Source organism: Mustela putorius, unplaced genomic scaffold (genome assembly GCF_011764305.1).
Source record: "Mustela putorius furo isolate JIRA1106 unplaced genomic scaffold, ASM1176430v1.1 tig00537227_pilon_pilon_pilon, whole genome shotgun sequence".
NCBI lineage: Eukaryota > Metazoa > Chordata > Mammalia > Carnivora > Mustelidae > Mustela > Mustela putorius.
The window spans coordinates 3,265,949-3,272,735 of record NW_025422368.1 but is presented as its reverse complement, the minus strand read 5'-3'; positions in this window follow the sequence as shown (position 1 = coordinate 3,272,735).

The following is a 6,787-nucleotide window of genomic DNA, read 5'->3' as shown; positions in this document are numbered from 1 at the left end:
ATGTGTTGAAAATCCCAAGAGAATATTTTTTTTTAATTTTTTATTTTTTATAAACATATATTTTTATCCCCAGGGGTACAGGTCTGTGAATCACCAGGTTTACACACTTCACAGCACTCACCAAAGCACATACCCTCCCCAATGTCCATAATCCCACCCCCTTCTCCCAAACCCCCTCCCCCCGGCAACCCTCAGTTTGTTTTGTGAGATTAAGAGTCACTTATGGTTTGTCTCCCTCCCAATCCCATCTTGTTTCATTTATTCTTCTTCTACCCACTTAAGAGAATATTTTTGAAACAATATTATAAGGACAAAGTATAAAAATATCTAGCTACAGAACAATAGCAAACATGCAAAAAAAAAAGTATGAAATATATCTTCTTGTTAACAGTCACTGATAATCTCTGGGGGTAAAAATAATCATGGATTAATGGAAAAAAAAAATGAGTACTTCTTTTAAAGGAAGATTCTTGAATGCTCCAAGACCCATAAGAACAAAGCCATAGGGAAGAATGAGAGACAAGACTACACCGTGGTCCCCAAGGAAGCAGCCTTCTCCAGGCACTCCAGGCTGCCCACTGGCCCCACTTCTCACTCAAGAGCTTTCTCCAGGACGAAGGACGGTAGTAGTGATGGGCCCTCCCTGTAGCAGATCAGATTGCCCTCACAGATGTCACTTCACTTTCATAATCTCCTGAAGTAAGCAGGGCAGGTACTGTTATGCCCACTTCACACGTAAGCAAACTGGGCCTCTAAGGTAGTAAGAGAGTTGCCTGCGGTCACCAGGTGAGTAATGTGGCAGACTTGGAACTTGTACCAAGTCCAAGCAGGCTCCACATCCCTCTGTGAGCCCCACGTCTGCTCACTGCACCCTCTTCTGCCTAATGCCTGCTCCCCACACAGAGACTGGAGGAGAGTTCTCTGCCCCTCTGAAAGGCTCTCCACTCTGCTCCAGTATCTGGATTAACAGCTCAGAAACAGGTTAAAAACCACCCCAACTGATACCTTCATTTGTGAGAAGAAGCAAGCTCAGTGACTTGTCAAGGTCCCGTGACAGAGGAAGAACCCACCCCCACAAGCCCTGCCTCAGACCCACCTACCCCTGACAGCACGGAATTTCCAGCCAGAAAACGCCTCAGGTAAACCAGCTGTGAGGGCTCAATAGATACCACAATCAATGCTCAATTACCCACAATGAAGGAAAATAGGAAGTAAATAGGAGTTTCATCCTTTCCAGGATGTTAAATCTTTCATGGTAACACTTCCCCCAGGCTGTTAAGGCATCAAACCACCTCCTCCTTCCTATCCACACCTCTATGGATGGCCCAGGAAGAGGCTAATCGGTTGGGTCCAGGGGCAAGATCGTCCAACCCTCACTCCATCAGACATTCAATAAAAACAAGCTGGCGATCGTCCTGCCACAGGATGCACTGCATTTCTCGCCCTGGTCCTGCCAGGGACAGTCCTCCCTGTGGTAGCACGTGGTAGGTCACAAGTACCAATGAGGAGGCATGAGGCTCCTACTACAGAGCCTTGCCTCAAAGGCTGATGTCCTCACCATGGAAACCTTGTTTATGCATTATCAAGCCAAGAGAGAGGATTACAGAGGAGAAGGCAACCAAAACTTGGCACTTCCCCTGGAGCCCAGAGGAGTTTCTCCAATCCCAAGCACACCCCAGCAGTGAGCACACTGTGAGTGAAGACACTCAAATGTTAACCTGCTGGTGTTGATCAGGAATGCCTTCAACAACAAGAATGTCTCGAGCTTTCTTCAGGGACACTGAGGTAGCACACTGTCTTCTGCTTGCCTAGAATGTTCTTCCAGTTCCACCAGGTATAGAACAAAAGGGAATCAACTGTGCTGACAACAGGAAAAATGTTAAGGTTGGTAATAAAAGGGACTAATCAACTACCCTGTTGCATACAGAGCAGGAACGAGGAGAGTAGAAATGCATAGGTTGTTGGTCCAGAAAGCTAAGCCAGAGACCCGCCCATCCCCACACCCCTTCTCGTCTTCCAAATAACTGAGGTTAATTAAGGACACCTGGATGTACCTAGAGGAGGGGCAAGATGGCCTCACTGCAGTCCTTGCCTATGCACACCCCACCATGAACAACCCATGCCCAAGGATGGAATTCTGGCATTTTCTCAACTAAACAAACAAAAATATTCCCCAAATCACCTAACTGATCAGTTCAAACCAAGATCTCACTTTTATACTTTCTTAAATAACGAGTCGAAATATTCTGGAATTTGAATCTGAGACTTGGGGAAAAGAAGAGAGGAAGAAGAATATGGAGGATTTGGGGAAATTATGGGGGAAGGAAGAAGGAGGTCTCAAGGTTAGAAGTGGTTCCATTCATAGCTGACTCTCTCTTGAAGTACCCCTGCCTCAGGAAAGGCCAGTCTACTCATGTATCTCTAGCAGAAATTAACTTGTCATCTCATCTTTCACAGGGTGTCACTGCCAAGTGAGAGCAGGCCTCAATCTCTCCCTTCAACAATGGCTTGGTCCATCTTCAGTGAAAGTGACCGTCATGCCCACCCTCGGTCATCTTTGATCTCCTTTCAAGTCCTTCCTTTGCCTCAGTTCTTGCCCCTGAGTTCACACTAGCTTTTCAGGGAGTCCCTCAAACTTTTCCAAATGCTCAGGATTGAATGCCACACTGTGGCGGCGGGGCGGGGTTGGAGTTCGCTCAAATTACATGATCTTCACCTTCACTACCCCTTGAGAACGACTACCTTGCCATAACTGATCTAGGTCCCATCAATGTGTGTAAACGAGCTTTACACCAGCAGAGGACACTCTATACTGCTTAGACAGAACTAACAGAGCCTATTGACAGATCGGAAACTGGGCGTGGTGATGAGGGAAGGGTGGGAATAACCCAAGGTGAACCTGGGAAGGTCATAAGTTGACTAAGAGGGCTCCATTTTTCTGATAATGGGTGACAGGGAGTGCCACCTTCCCTCCAGCAGATATGGGAGGGGCAACACAGTGACACAGAGCATCCCAGAGCAGCTCGGGTATCCATCCTTCCAACAAACACCAAAACTTGCTGGTGCCACCCAAATGTCTTGTGGGCATCTTTACCCTCCCTTTCATCTGGCACAAGATGCCTGCAAACTACGACTCCAGCAACTTTATAGACCATTTCTCTGGCCTCCTGCTCTAGCCAGCCTATTAGCCATGTCCTCTTCCCAAGGGATGGGGCCAGTAGTGTCCACTTCAACCCTTTCACCTGCCTGAGTCCTGCTCATGTCTAGGCTCTTCTCAATGTGTCGCTCCACCAGGAACCTTCTGCTCACACTTGACCTCTCTTCCTGGCTGTTTCTTGGACTGCGCTCCTTCTCTCTTGGTTTCCATGACATCACACTCTCATTTCTACTATCCCCCCCAACTGCTCTTGTACACTGTACTGATTTCTCTTGCTTTTCTGTCCTTAGGAAAATGGTCTCAGGAATTTGTTCTTGATTCTTCTCGTTCTCTTCCTTTTTCTTTTAAGGGAGTAAGTTTCTTTAATTGTAAATGAAACAAACTAATGGAAATAGTCACACAAATCAGGATCTATCTCTGAGATGGAGATACAGCTTTTCCACAACGTCTCCCACTCCATGGGTGCATCACACACACACACACACACACACACACACACACACAGAACAACTGAAAATATATACCTCATATTCTCCAATGGGTGTTCTAAAAATGTCCCAGTTTCCAAGTGTCCTAAAGCAACAGTAATGGCAGCAGCTCTTTCTGCCCACTGGTCCTGTCCTTGTGCTTTAATAAAACTACCTTTTAGCACCAAAAAAAAAAAAAAAGAAAGAAAGAAAGCAACAGTATTGCCCTAGAAATCTTTCGGAAATATGCTGAGTCATTTTTATGCTGGTCGCTGTGATTGGGGGTGGGGTGCAGCTATTGACACTTAGTGAGCATGACCCAGATTATGCTAGACTTCCTGAACAACTTTTGAATGCCCCACCATTTATAATGGCCCAGCCCAGAACCCAGCTCCATGTCACATACACACACAAAGTGGTTTTACTCAGTTTTCTATTCTCAACAACAGAGTGTTGGAAAATGCAACAGCTGTGTAAATCAAAAGAAGACTATATTTCCTTTTCATGAGAAAGCTTACAGGAATTTTCACCTTTTAGGAAAATTGTGTTGGTCAATGACAAAGTTGCTCACAGTATTTAGATTGCGAGCACAGCAGACCTGCGTCAACCTGCGTTTATAGCTGACTGCACAAATAGAGATTCCATCTGTCGGTGCAAACATCTAATGCTTCATTATGTGTTCTAACACAGTCCTATCTGAGAAGTTACGGAGTGAAATATAGATGATATGATTACCAGTATTTTCCCTTTTGTGTCTCCTTTATATTGCAGTTAAGGCACTGTGTTGATTTGTTTTAATTATATGTGATTGCAAGATTTACCATCTATTCTTTTCTTTTCCTGACAGTAAAAGCATATTGTTTTAATCTTTGTTATAAAACAGAGACTGATACCTTTAGAATAACTGACCTAAAGAAAGAATTTTCCTTTGCAAAGTAAACTCTTATCAATGTCCATAAAGCCCCTGTTAAAATATCCACAGACGTGTTTGATAGAGCCAAGTAGTTGAATGAGACTTCCTCATAGTCCCTCCTAGGGACCGACATTCTAATGAAGACTGTCCTGGGAGGTTATGGTTCCTAAAATTCCATGCAAAGCCATAAGCTCTGGCTCAAGATCATCTTTAGAATTTTCTCTCCCAAGGGCTAAGGCTAGTGAAGACCTTCCCCCAAGGGAGGGAGTGAAGATGGCAGAACTGAGCTAAGCTAAACTAGGAGCTGAGAGGTTGCAGGCAGAGCTGCTGGGTTCTGCTTTTTCTCCCCCACAGGCACTAGATGATTGTCTGAGGCCTGGAATTATAGGAGAAGAGGCACTCAGTGTGGGAGAAAGGGAAAAGGTGGGATGGTCATTCTTCTTCAGAGTTGGATGAATCTCAGAATTCTATTAGAGATATGGCCATGTCAAAGCCAAACAGTTATAAAAAGAAACTTTGGCAAGTTTAGAACTTTGGAAGAGTGACCTTCCACAGTGAACTGATGTCTGTGACACTGTGACCATTCAAGGAAGAAGAATGACCCAAAAGGAATTCCAACGGTCGATGGAATGATTCTGTCCCTTCAGCTGAAATATTAGGAGTGAGACACATGGATCCAGACCCAGGGAAAGGAGCTGGGTGCAGGCAACTTAAGGTAAGGGCAAAAGGCTAAAACTGGCTCATAGACTGTGGCATGTGGGCGGAAGCCACAGCCAAATTCCAAAAGGTTCATCTGTTGAAGAATGTGCGGTTCTGGTGAGAGTTGGGGGAAGGCTGGGGTGGTAGTACCTCTGAGAAAAGAGAATAAATATTTAAGTATTTTTACTCGCATGTGCATATGCACATACCTTTGGAAGGATTTACAAGAAACTACAGTAGCTCCAGATAAAGGGAACTCGGTGGTAGGGGATAGAAGAATTTTTACCATATGGTTTTACTTATAGATTTCCATCCTTCTGAATATTTCAATAAGTACCTAGCATCAAATTTGCACTGGACTTACCCAAGGATGAAATATGGGGGTCTAAGGGAAACCTGGGTGGCTCAGTAGGTTAAGTGTCTGCCTTTGGCTCAGGTCATGATCTCAGGGTCCTGGGATCCAGTCCTGCCTTGATACTGCTTCTCCCTTTGCCTGATGCTTCCCCTCTTTGTGTACCTCTTTGTGTACTCTCTCTCTGAGAAGGAAAGAAGGAAGGAAGGAAGGAAGGAAGGAAGGAAGGAAGGAAGGAAGGAAGGAAGGAAGGAAAGAAGGAAGGAAGGAAGGAAGGAAAGAAGGAAGGAAGGAAGGAAGGAAGGAAGGAAGGAAGGAAGGAAGGAAGGAAGGAAGGAAGGAAGGAAGGAAAAGAAGGAAAGAAGGAGAAATATAGGAGTCTAAGATTTTGAGAGGTCATCACTAGATCTGGGGGAACTCCACTGTCTTGGCTGGAGAGCCCCTGAAGAATTACATCTAGCCTCGTGGACTTTAAATTTTCTCCTTTTTAGCAAGTTCCTCCCATATCTGTTTTTCTTTCCCACTGTGTTTTCTTGGCAATTCTCCCTGTACCCTTCTTCCTGAGTTATCTCATAGTTTAACTTTCAGATTTTGATGAAGTTCAGTTTATACTGCTAGCCCCAACAATTACATGGAAAGAGTAGAGGCACCTCAAAAAACCTAACTCATCATTTTTCCACACTAGCCCTCTTGCTACATTATGTTATTGCCCAAACCAGAAACACAGAGAATTCCTCAACTCTACCCTTTGTGTCACCCATTCCCAACCCACATACCAATCCATCACTAAGTCCTAATAATTTGAATCCTAACTACCTGTGGAATACAGATCCACATGCTCATTTCAGGCCACCCACCCACCTCTAAGGACCTGAACTTAAGGTGTGAGATTTTGCTGACTTTTGCCTATACCTTTGCGGTCATTCCCTATCAAGTCTTCCTACTCCATTATGGTCCCTTCCAATCTGGTCTGAGTGATTCCTTTAAAACACCCATCGACCATGCCAGTCTCCTATTAAATTCCTTTACTGGCTCCTTCTCACCTATAATAGCTGTTTCATCCCCTAAACACTTGGGGGGAAAAAGTGTTTCCATAAGCAGATCTCTCATAAGCAGACCAGATTTCTTATAGGATATTCAGGTACAAGACAAACTGTGGTTCATGCTCAACTTTTACTCCACCAGCAAAACAACCCTTT